Source organism: Hydractinia symbiolongicarpus, chromosome 9 (assembly GCF_029227915.1).
Source record: "Hydractinia symbiolongicarpus strain clone_291-10 chromosome 9, HSymV2.1, whole genome shotgun sequence".
NCBI classification, from domain to species: Eukaryota; Metazoa; Cnidaria; class Hydrozoa; order Anthoathecata; family Hydractiniidae; genus Hydractinia; species Hydractinia symbiolongicarpus.
Genome location: NC_079883.1, coordinates 8,320,025 through 8,331,949, shown reverse-complemented (window position 1 = coordinate 8,331,949; position 11,925 = coordinate 8,320,025). Strand labels below are relative to the sequence as shown.

Sequence of the window (11,925 nt, the reverse complement as noted above, 5' to 3'; positions counted from 1 at the left end):
TGTGGCTATAAAAATAGCCGTTGTTTTCTGAGTGTAGCGGTTTACTTCTTCTGTCCTTTGTCGTTCTTCTTTGGGAGTAAGACAGCTTGAATGTTTGGCAAAACACCACCAGCTGCAATGGTTACACCGCTCAAAAGTTTGTTTAATTCTTCATCATTACGAACAGCCAATTGTAAATGTCTTGGAATAATCCTAGCTTTTTTGTTGTCTCTTGCTGCGTTACCAGCCAACTCCAATATCTCAGCAGATAAATATTCCAAGACGGCTGCTAAGTAAACTGGGTGCTCCAGATCCAATTCGGTTAGCATAGTGCCCTCTACGAAGGAATCTATGCACTCTACCGACTGGAAATTGAAGTCCAGCTCTTGAGGATCTTGTCTTGGCTTTAGCCTTAGCTTTTCCACCTTTTCCACGTCCAGACATAACTGCGATTTGATTTGTAAGTTAATACAAAAACGTACGAATATTTAACGTAAGTGTTAACGAAATAAACTTTACTCGTTTTTTCATCATAAAAATAGGATCGAAATCATGTTTTTTTAACCAATCATAATTAAGTATTAAACAAAAGATTTTTTTTTTTAACCAATTAAATTGCGTATCGGCGTTTTCGGATCGAATTCGATCCGATTTTTTTACTTATAACAAAAAGTTTTGACTTGCAGTTTAATGCTTATTTACAAGTTAAGTAGCAAAAATTTTTAACCATGTCTGACGCAGCAGCTAAAGGAGGAAAACAGGCACCTAAAGTAGCCAAGAAAGGTGAAAAAAGAGCCGGCAAAAAAGGAGGAAAGATTGGTGGAACTGGTGAAAAGAAACGCAAGAGAAAGAGAAAGGAAAGTTATGCTATTTACATCTACAATGTTTTGAAACAAGTTCACCCAGATGTCGGAGTTTCAAGCAAAGCTATGAGCATCATGAACTCATTTGTCAACGACATCTTTGAGCGCATTGCTTCCGAAGCTTCGCGTTTGGCTCTTCAAAACAAAAAGTCGACCATCTCTTCTCGTGAAATTCAAACCGCAGTACGTCTTCTCTTGCCTGGAGAACTTGCAAAACACGCAGTCAGTGAAGGAACAAAAGCCGTCACAAAATACACAAGCAGCAAGTAAACCAACGTCTACCAAACACAAACGGTCTTTTTTAAGACCACACATCTTTAAAAAAACATTTACTTGGCGTCACTACAAGTTAACCGAAGTTAATAAAACTTCTAAATAATGTGCTTAAGAACACTAGCCTACATTTAAAATACTTCCCCATGTGTGTGTGGATTAGCTTCACTTTTCATACGTATTATTAGCTGTACTTGCAGAAAAGACAAGTACATTGATCCATGTTATTGCTTACATTTAACTTAACCCAGCTTTTCACGGAAACACTCCCAGGCAAATTAACCCTACAAAGTATTTCTAAATTTTTTTTGTGTCATATATGACATAGTATCGTATAGCAATAAATGTAACTGTGACAAGACTTTACACATTGTGTAATTTGGAAGCGTGCACAAAGTAATGTTTTAAAAGATTTGTGGCTATAAAAATAGCCGTTTTTGTTGAGCAATGACAACGCTTAACCTCCGAATCCGTAAAGAGTTCTTCCTTGACGTTTTAAGGCATAAACAACATCCATAGCGGTAACGGTCTTGCGTTTAGCGTGCTCTGTGTAGGTTACAGCATCACGAATAACATTCTCTAAGAAAACCTTCAGTACACCTCTGGTTTCCTCATAGATAAGGCCAGAGATACGTTTGACACCACCTCGTCGAGCAAGACGCCGAATAGCAGGTTTTGTGATTCCCTGAATGTTATCACGAAGAATTTTTCGGTGACGTTTAGCACCTCCTTTTCCCAATCCTTTACCTCCTTTTCCGCGTCCAGACATATTGATATAGTTGCGTACAGAACGAGTACAAAAACAACGTTTGAGTTAACAGAATTCAGACAGCTTTAAAAAGAGGCCATAAAATTACCTACTGCTCGTGGAAACACCCTAATTAACCAATAGAGTTGCGTCATTACAAAATGTTCCGAACATTTTGTACATTTTTTTTAAGTAAAACTGTAGTTTTTTTAAAAATTCGTGGTCTTAATGTTTCAGTAAGGCAATAAATTTGGCATCGTTGGAATTCGCCAAACCTTCTGCTACTTACTAAAAAAAAAAAAAAGTCAAAAGCTTTTGTGTATCAGAAGATACAGCCGTTTTCCCGTAGCCAAAAAACACAGATTTTATAAAAATGTTAAAGTAATGAGCGTAATGTCATTATGCAGCCAATCAGAAATTACTTTCTTAGCACCAATCAAATGGTTTGTTTTGAACCTTAGCTGTCAATCAATATGAGAAATAAAACTTTGGCGCGATAGTGCATTTTAGACCGTCTTGTGTATCCGTACTACATCGACTTCTTAAAATATGGCTCGTACAAAGCAAACTGCACGTAAATCTACTGGAGGAAAGGCTCCACGAAAACAACTCGCCACTAAAGCTGCGAGGAAAAGCGCACCAGCTACTGGAGGAGTGAAAAAACCACATCGTTACAGACCTGGTACAGTTGCTCTCAGAGAAATCAGAAGATACCAGAAGTCAACCGAGCTCTTGATCCGCAAGTTGCCTTTCCAGCGTCTTGTGCGAGAAATTGCTCAGGACTTCAAAACAGATCTGCGATTCCAGAGCACAGCCGTTATGGCTCTGCAAGAGGCTTCTGAAGCGTACCTTGTTGGCTTGTTCGAGGATACTAACTTGTGTGCCATTCACGCAAAACGAGTTACAATCATGCCTAAAGACATCCAGTTGGCAAGAAGAATTCGTGGGGAACGTGCCTAAGCATCTTACCAAACAAAAAACGGCTATTTTTATAGCCACACATCCATAAAAAATATTACGGCTAGCTTTTTATATCAAACTTTGTCCTGCTTTCTGTTTAAAATTTTATGCTACATAAAAATTTTATGCTACATAAAGTTTGACAATGTTAAAAATATGAAGGGCAAGAAAAGTAAAAGCAAGAAAATAAGAAATTTAAAAACGAAAATACTTAAACTTAGGGAATCTAATCTTAAATTTACTCTTTTTTAACTGTTTAAGTGACTTAAACAAGTTTAACTTTGTACCAAGATAATGTTTTTTTGTAAATGTGTGGCTATAAAAATAGCCGTTTGTTAATGTAATAGCCAGATACACACAAATTATTTTTTTGCGGTCTTCTTTGCTGCCTTTTTGGGAGTCTTTTTGACCTTCTTTGCTGCAGGTTTTTTAGCAACAGGCTTCTTTGTGGGTTTCTTAGCTGCTGGTTTCTTAGCCGAGGCTTTCTTTGTGGCAGGCTTCTTTGCTGCTTTCTTTGGCGTGCTCTTCTTTGCTGGCTTCTTTTTTGGTGTACTTTTCTTTGCAGTAGGCTTCTTTGCCGTTGGCTTTTTTGCTGCGGCCTTTTTCTTAGGTTTTTCTTTTTTTACCTGACCTAGCTTGAATGATCCAGAAGCACCAGTGCCTTTAGTTTGAATCAAATCGCCTGATGTTACTCCTCGTTTAAGAGCCATTTTCAGATGATGATCTGAGTTTTCAGCAACTTTGTAATTTGCATGAATATATTTTGTAATAGCTTGGCGAGATGAACCACCGCGTTCCTTTAGGGTAGCGATAGCAGCCTTGATCATGTCCACATATTTAGGGTGATCAGCTGTCTTCTTTGCAGCAGGTTTCTTCTTGGGTGCGATTTTCTTTGGAGAAGCTGCTTCACTCATTTTTAATGTTTTCTTACAACAATCCAACGATAAACGATGCTTGTTATCACAGTAGAAGTATACTAAACATTACCGTGTAAATGAGATATAATTTAAGACGGTGCGAAGTATGCGGACGTAAAAGTACCACTCCCGGGAATTGATTTGGGCGCGAAAACAGAAATGTGTGTTTCTGTACATCGTATAATGTCCGTTTTGGGTGCCGCGACTATGCGAAAGCATGTTAATTTTTATTTGTAGTACGACGCAATAGTCTGCAAGAGAAGCTGCTGGAGTTTGAGGTCTTCAGCATTACATCTAGTCTGTTAATTTGGGCTTCTTCCGCGCTCGTGTTAGGATTTTCATAAAGCGTTCTTTGGTTTGCGTTGCGTATGTCGGCCTACATCATCGACACGGCCTGTTTCCGGCTATTAGGAGCAATTCATATATTGGGCACTGCGTTTCGACTTTTTTATTAGACCACAGTAAAAAAATTCACTCACAGAAGTCCCTTTCTTTCATGGCTACAAACACGAAGAATTCTGTCGTAAGTAAAACGAAATGCGCAAGCCAAAATGACGATGGGGCGAAGTCATAAGCATGGCCCTGTGGCCCAATGGATAAGGCATCTGACTACGAATCAGGGGATTCCAGGTTCGACTCCTGGCAGGGGTCGCACTGTCGCATTTCGGCTGCATGGTCTACTGTGTAACGCGCGCGCACGTTCTGGCGTAATGCGTTGATAAACGGAATGTACGCAGACATATTGGAAAGTAATATCACGCACTTAGTATCGTCGCCTTTGTTAGCATTCATGTAAGTTACCATCCACTCGCTACAGTCGCTCTCCATCCTACGGCTAAATCAACAGCCGTGATTTTTACTATGTCGCCGTCCATCCGTACGCGGTGACAGTTGTAAGCTTTACAGTAACGTGACATGCTCCACAAGCAGTTACGGTGTGTGGACGATGCCTATCATGGCAACGCTTGTTCTTTATCGCTTCTCGGCCTAATGGCTAAGATCAAGTGTAGTATCTGTTCTTATCAGTTTAATATCTGGTAGGCCATTCTCTGAATGGTCAGTATATTAATCTGATTTTTGGCCTTGGGTCATGGAGGTGGATTCATTCACGCCGTGACCACGGGTTGCCTTGGTGTTGCACTATTACCGATGGCGGCCCACATAAGCAATAAAAGAATAATAGCAGTCCTCTTTCCGACGGCACTCTGCATAGTCTACGGCGGGAACAAAACGCGTACACTGGGGGAGAATACAGCCTATGCCCCGCGACACGGCAGTTTATAACACACTCAAGCCACAAGCATTAACAAACTTTGAAGGGTACCCTCATGCTACGGTGCAGTTCCAACTCATACTTACCTGACGGGGAAGTAAAGACTGATCAATGAGGGTTTTCTTCCAGAGTGAGGCTCTTGCATTGCACTACGCTTGGGCTGACCTCTGCGATTACTGCAAACGTCAGTAACTCGACCGTACAATTTCTGGTAGTGGGGGCCTGCGTCCGCGCTCGCCCCCTCCTTAAGTCAAAATGAATGAGCTTAGAAAAGTTGCGCGGCCAAATGTCGGTGGTGACTTAAACGCTAAGGTAAAACCTCGCTTGGCTGTTACGAAACGTGATTGCGATATAAGTCCTCGGAAGGCGGCGGAATTTTATTTTATTTGCCATTCCGTCAGGGTTATTGGATGATCGGCAATAGATCGAGTTTGTATGCATTTGAAAGCTCTTTTTTTCTCGTACTATCACCTGAAAATGTCGTAGGAAAATGTCATAGGAAACACTTTCAACAACCGCCACGTTCCTTAATTGTTATAACAAGAAATATATCACAGCAAATGAAAATGAAAAGCCTACGACACCGGGAGTTCCCAGGCGGTCCCCCATCCAAGTACTATCCCGGCCCGACGATGCTTAACTTCCGTGATCAGACGAGAACGGGTGTGTTCATCGTGGTATGGCCGTAGACATTAGTAGGTGCAAATACGTGCAATTTATTTTGACGTTGTGATCAAATTTTTTTATTTAATTTCTTTGAGTTACTTAGGACAAGGCGTATGCATGGATTATCTATTAGACTTTAAGGTTATAGTTTTGTGAAAAAAACAATGTTTTTTTAAAGATGTGTGGCTATAAAAATAGCCGTTGTTTTCTGAGTGTAGCGGTTTACTTCTTCTGTCCTTTGTCGTTCTTCTTTGGGAGTAAGACAGCTTGAATGTTTGGCAAAACACCACCAGCTGCAATGGTTACACCGCTCAAAAGTTTGTTTAATTCTTCATCATTACGAACAGCCAATTGTAAATGTCTTGGAATAATCCTAGCTTTTTTGTTGTCTCTTGCTGCGTTACCAGCCAACTCCAATATCTCAGCAGATAAATATTCCAAGACGGCTGCTAAGTAAACTGGTGCTCCAGATCCAATTCGGTTAGCATAGTGCCCTCTACGAAGGAATCTATGCACTCTACCGACTGGAAATTGAAGTCCAGCTCTTGAGGATCTTGTCTTGGCTTTAGCCTTAGCTTTTCCACCTTTTCCACGTCCAGACATAACTGCGATTTGATTTGTAAGTTAATACAAAAACGTACGAATATTTAACGTAAGTGTTAACGAAATAAACTTTACTCGTTTTTTCATCATAAAAATAGGATCGAAATCATGTTTTTTTAACCAATCATAATTAAGTATTAAACAAAAGATTTTTTTTTTAACCAATTAAATTGCGTATCGGCGTTTTCGGATCGAATTCGATCCGATTTTTTTACTTATAAACAAAAAGTTTTGACTTGCAGTTTAATGCTTATTTACAAGTTAAGTAGCAAAAATTTTTAACCATGTCTGACGCAGCAGCTAAAGGAGGAAAACAGGCACCTAAAGTAGCCAAGAAAGGTGAAAAAAGAGCCGGCAAAAAAGGAGGAAAGATTGGTGGAACTGGTGAAAAGAAACGCAAGAGAAAGAGAAAGGAAAGTTATGCTATTTACATCTACAATGTTTTGAAACAAGTTCACCCAGATGTCGGAGTTTCAAGCAAAGCTATGAGCATCATGAACTCATTTGTCAACGACATCTTTGAGCGCATTGCTTCCGAAGCTTCGCGTTTGGCTCTTCAAAACAAAAAGTCGACCATCTCTTCTCGTGAAATTCAAACCGCAGTACGTCTTCTCTTGCCTGGAGAACTTGCAAAACACGCAGTCAGTGAAGGAACAAAAGCCGTCACAAAATACACAAGCAGCAAGTAAACCAACGTCTACCAAACACAAACGGTCTTTTTTAAGACCACACATCTTTAAAAAAACATTTACTTGGCGTCACTACAAGTTAACCGAAGTTAATAAAACTTCTAAATAATGTGCTTAAGAACACTAGCCTACATTTAAAATACTTCCCCATGTGTGTGTGGATTAGCTTCACTTTTCATACGTATTATTAGCTGTACTTGCAGAAAAGACAAGTACATTGATCCATGTTATTGCTTACATTTAACTTAACCCAGCTTTTCACGGAAACACTCCCAGGCAAATTAACCCTACAAAGTATTTCTAAATTTTTTTTGTGTCATATATGACATAGTATCGTATAGCAATAAATGTAACTGTGACAAGACTTTACACATTGTGTAATTTGGAAGCGTGCACAAAGTAATGTTTTAAAAGATTTGTGGCTATAAAAATAGCCGTTTTTGTTGAGCAATGACAACGCTTAACCTCCGAATCCGTAAAGAGTTCTTCCTTGACGTTTTAAGGCATAAACAACATCCATAGCGGTAACGGTCTTGCGTTTAGCGTGCTCTGTGTAGGTTACAGCATCACGAATAACATTCTCTAAGAAAACCTTCAGTACACCTCTGGTTTCCTCATAGATAAGGCCAGAGATACGTTTGACACCACCTCGTCGAGCAAGACGCCGAATAGCAGGTTTTGTGATTCCCTGAATGTTATCACGAAGAATTTTTCGGTGACGTTTAGCACCTCCTTTTCCCAATCCTTTACCTCCTTTTCCGCGTCCAGACATATTGATATAGTTGCGTACAGAACGAGTACAAAAACAACGTTTGAGTTAACAGAATTCAGACAGCTTTAAAAAGAGGCCATAAAATTACCTACTGCTCGTGGAAACACCCTAATTAACCAATAGAGTTGCGTCATTACAAAATGTTCCGAACATTTTGTACATTTTTTTAAGTAAAACTGTAGTTTTTTTAAAAATTCGTGGTCTTAATGTTTCAGTAAGGCAATAAATTTGGCATCGTTGGAATTCGCCAAACCTTCTGCTACTTACTAAAAAAAAAAAAAGTCAAAAGCTTTTGTGTATCAGAAGATACAGCCGTTTTCCCGTAGCCAAAAAACACAGATTTTATAAAAATGTTAAAGTAATGAGCGTAATGTCATTATGCAGCCAATCAGAAATTACTTTCTTAGCACCAATCAAATGGTTTGTTTTGAACCTTAGCTGTCAATCAATATGAGAAATAAAACTTTGGCGCGATAGTGCATTTTAGACCGTCTTGTGTATCCGTACTACATCGACTTCTTAAAATATGGCTCGTACAAAGCAAACTGCACGTAAATCTACTGGAGGAAAGGCTCCACGAAAACAACTCGCCACTAAAGCTGCGAGGAAAAGCGCACCAGCTACTGGAGGAGTGAAAAAACCACATCGTTACAGACCTGGTACAGTTGCTCTCAGAGAAATCAGAAGATACCAGAAGTCAACCGAGCTCTTGATCCGCAAGTTGCCTTTCCAGCGTCTTGTGCGAGAAATTGCTCAGGACTTCAAAACAGATCTGCGATTCCAGAGCACAGCCGTTATGGCTCTGCAAGAGGCTTCTGAAGCGTACCTTGTTGGCTTGTTCGAGGATACTAACTTGTGTGCCATTCACGCAAAACGAGTTACAATCATGCCTAAAGACATCCAGTTGGCAAGAAGAATTCGTGGGGAACGTGCCTAAGCATCTTACCAAACAAAAAACGGCTATTTTTATAGCCACACATCCATAAAAAATATTACGGCTAGCTTTTTATATCAAACTTTGTCCTGCTTTCTGTTTAAATTTTATGCTACATAAAAATTTTATGCTACATAAAGTTTGACAATGTTAAAAATATGAAGGGCAAGAAAAGTAAAAGCAAGAAAATAAGAAATTTAAAAACGAAAATACTTAAACTTAGGGAATCTAATCTTAAATTTACTCTTTTTTAACTGTTTAAGTGACTTAAACAAGTTTAACTTTGTACCAAGATAATGTTTTTTTGTAAATGTGTGGCTATAAAAATAGCCGTTTGTTAATGTAATAGCCAGATACACACAAATTATTTTTTTGCGGTCTTCTTTGCTGCCTTTTTGGGAGTCTTTTTGACCTTCTTTGCTGCAGGTTTTTTAGCAACAGGCTTCTTTGTGGGTTTCTTAGCTGCTGGTTTCTTAGCCGAGGCTTTCTTTGTGGCAGGCTTCTTTGCTGCTTTCTTTGGCGTGCTCTTCTTTGCTGGCTTCTTTTTTGGTGTACTTTTCTTTGCAGTAGGCTTCTTTGCCGTTGGCTTTTTTGCTGCGGCCTTTTTCTTAGGTTTTTCTTTTTTTACCTGACCTAGCTTGAATGATCCAGAAGCACCAGTGCCTTTAGTTTGAATCAAATCGCCTGATGTTACTCCTCGTTTAAGAGCCATTTTCAGATGATGATCTGAGTTTTCAGCAACTTTGTAATTTGCATGAATATATTTTGTAATAGCTTGGCGAGATGAACCACCGCGTTCCTTTAGGGTAGCGATAGCAGCCTTGATCATGTCCACATATTTAGGGTGATCAGCTGTCTTCTTTGCAGCAGGTTTCTTCTTGGGTGCGATTTTCTTTGGAGAAGCTGCTTCACTCATTTTTAATGTTTTCTTACAACAATCCAACGATAAACGATGCTTGTTATCACAGTAGAAGTATACTAAACATTACCGTGTAAATGAGATATAATTTAAGACGGTGCGAAGTATGCGGACGTAAAAGTACCACTCCCGGGAATTGATTTGGCGCGAAAACAGAAATGTGTGTTTCTGTACATCGTATAATGTCCGTTTTGGGTGCCGCGACTATGCGAAAGCATGTTAATTTTTATTTGTAGTACGACGCAATAGTCTGCAAGAGAAGCTGCTGGAGTTTGAGGTCTTCAGCATTACATCTAGTCTGTTAATTTGGGCTTCTTCCGCGCTCGTGTTAGGATTTTCATAAAGCGTTCTTTGGTTTGCGTTGCGTATGTCGGCCTACATCATCGACACGGCCTGTTTCCGGCTATTAGGAGCAATTCATATATTGGGCACTGCGTTTCGACTTTTTTATTAGACCACAGTAAAAAAATTCACTCACAGAAGTCCCTTTCTTTCATGGCTACAAACACGAAGAATTCTGTCGTAAGTAAAACGAATGCGCAAGCCAAAATGACGATGGGGCGAAGTCATAAGCATGGCCCTGTGGCCCAATGGATAAGGCATCTGACTACGAATCAGGGGATTCCAGGTTCGACTCCTGGCAGGGTCGCACTGTCGCATTTCGGCTGCATGGTCTACTGTGTAACGCGCGCGCACGTTCTGGCGTAATGCGTTGATAAACGGAATGTACGCAGACATATTGGAAAGTAATATCACGCACTTAGTATCGTCGCCTTTGTTAGCATTCATGTAAGTTACCATCCACTCGCTACAGTCGCTCTCCATCCTACGGCTAAATCAACAGCCGTGATTTTTACTATGTCGCCGTCCATCCGTACGCGGTGACAGTTGTAAGCTTTACAGTAACGTGACATGCTCCACAAGCAGTTACGGTGTGTGGACGATGCCTATCATGGCAACGCTTGTTCTTTATCGCTTCTCGGCCTAATGGCTAAGATCAAGTGTAGTATCTGTTCTTATCAGTTTAATATCTGGTAGGCCATTCTCTGAATGGTCAGTATATTAATCTGATTTTTGGCCTTGGGTCATGGAGGTGGATTCATTCACGCCGTGACCACGGGTTGCCTTGGTGTTGCACTATTACCGATGGCGGCCCACATAAGCAATAAAAGAATAATAGCAGTCCTCTTTCCGACGGCACTCTGCATAGTCTACGGCGGGAACAAAACGCGTACACTGGGGGAGAATACAGCCTATGCCCCGCGACACGGCAGTTTATAACACACTCAAGCCACAAGCATTAACAAACTTTGAAGGGTACCCTCATGCTACGGTGCAGTTCCAACTCATACTTACCTGACGGGGAAGTAAAGACTGATCAATGAGGGTTTTCTTCCAGAGTGAGGCTCTTGCATTGCACTACGCTTGGGCTGACCTCTGCGATTACTGCAAACGTCAGTAACTCGACCGTACAATTTCTGGTAGTGGGGGCCTGCGTCCGCGCTCGCCCCCTCCTTAAGTCAAAATGAATGAGCTTAGAAAAGTTGCGCGGCCAAATGTCGGTGGTGACTTAAACGCTAAGGTAAAACCTCGCTTGGCTGTTACGAAACGTGATTGCGATATAAGTCCTCGGAAGGCGGCGGAATTTTATTTTATTTGCCATTCCGTCAGGGTTATTGGATGATCGGCAATAGATCGAGTTTGTATGCATTTGAAAGCTCTTTTTTCTCGTACTATCACCTGAAAATGTCGTAGGAAAATGTCATAGGAAACACTTTCAACAACCGCCACGTTCCTTAATTGTTATAACAAGAAATATATCACAGCAAATGAAAATGAAAAGCCTACGACACCGGGAGTTCCCAGGCGGTCCCCCATCCAAGTACTATCCCGGCCCGACGATGCTTAACTTCCGTGATCAGACGAGAACGGGTGTGTTCATCGTGGTATGGCCGTAGACATTAGTAGGTGCAAATACGTGCAATTTATTTTGACGTTGTGATCAAATTTTTTTATTTAATTTCTTTGAGTTACTTAGGACAAGGCGTATGCATGGATTATCTATTAGACTTTAAGGTTATAGTTTTGTGAAAAAAACAATGTTTTTTTAAAGATGTGTGGCTATAAAAATAGCCGTTGTTTTCTGAGTGTAGCGGTTTACTTCTTCTGTCCTTTGTCGTTCTTCTTTGGGAGTAAGACAGCTTGAATGTTTGGCAAAACACCACCAGCTGCAATGGTTACACCGCTCAAAAGTTTGTTTAATTCTTCATCATTACGAACAGCCAATTGTAAATGTCTTGGAATAATCCTAGCTTTTTTGTTGTCTCTT

The 11,925-nt window shown here is 40.3% G+C and overlaps 7 non-coding genes across 7 annotated transcripts; 5 read left to right on the top strand and 2 right to left on the bottom strand.

Moving 5' to 3' along the window:
• The first annotated feature begins 4,714 nt into the window (after nt 1–4,714).
• LOC130660738 (U2 spliceosomal RNA) lies at nt 4,715–4,906 on the top strand. Its single transcript, XR_008987936.1, has one exon. It is a non-coding gene; the product is annotated as a U2 spliceosomal RNA (small nuclear RNA).
• Nucleotides 4,907–5,091: 185 nt separating this feature from the next.
• LOC130659681 (U1 spliceosomal RNA) lies at nt 5,092–5,256 on the top strand. The gene has a single exon (XR_008986885.1). It is a non-coding gene; the product is annotated as a U1 spliceosomal RNA (small nuclear RNA).
• A 329-nt stretch (nt 5,257–5,585) lies between these two features.
• LOC130660298 (5S ribosomal RNA) lies at nt 5,586–5,704 on the bottom strand. The gene has a single exon (XR_008987498.1). It is a non-coding gene; the product is annotated as a 5S ribosomal RNA (ribosomal RNA).
• Nucleotides 5,705–10,172: 4,468 nt separating this feature from the next.
• Trnar-acg (transfer RNA arginine (anticodon ACG)) lies at nt 10,173–10,245 on the top strand. The gene has a single exon. It is a non-coding gene; the product is annotated as a tRNA-Arg (tRNA).
• Nucleotides 10,246–10,567: 322 nt separating this feature from the next.
• LOC130660737 (U2 spliceosomal RNA) lies at nt 10,568–10,759 on the top strand. The gene has a single exon (XR_008987935.1). It is a non-coding gene; the product is annotated as a U2 spliceosomal RNA (small nuclear RNA).
• A 185-nt stretch (nt 10,760–10,944) lies between these two features.
• LOC130659680 (U1 spliceosomal RNA) lies at nt 10,945–11,109 on the top strand. The gene has a single exon (XR_008986884.1). It is a non-coding gene; the product is annotated as a U1 spliceosomal RNA (small nuclear RNA).
• Nucleotides 11,110–11,437: 328 nt separating this feature from the next.
• Nucleotides 11,438–11,556, bottom strand: LOC130660285 (5S ribosomal RNA). The gene has a single exon (XR_008987486.1). It is a non-coding gene; the product is annotated as a 5S ribosomal RNA (ribosomal RNA).
• Nucleotides 11,557–11,925: the final 369 nt, after the last annotated feature.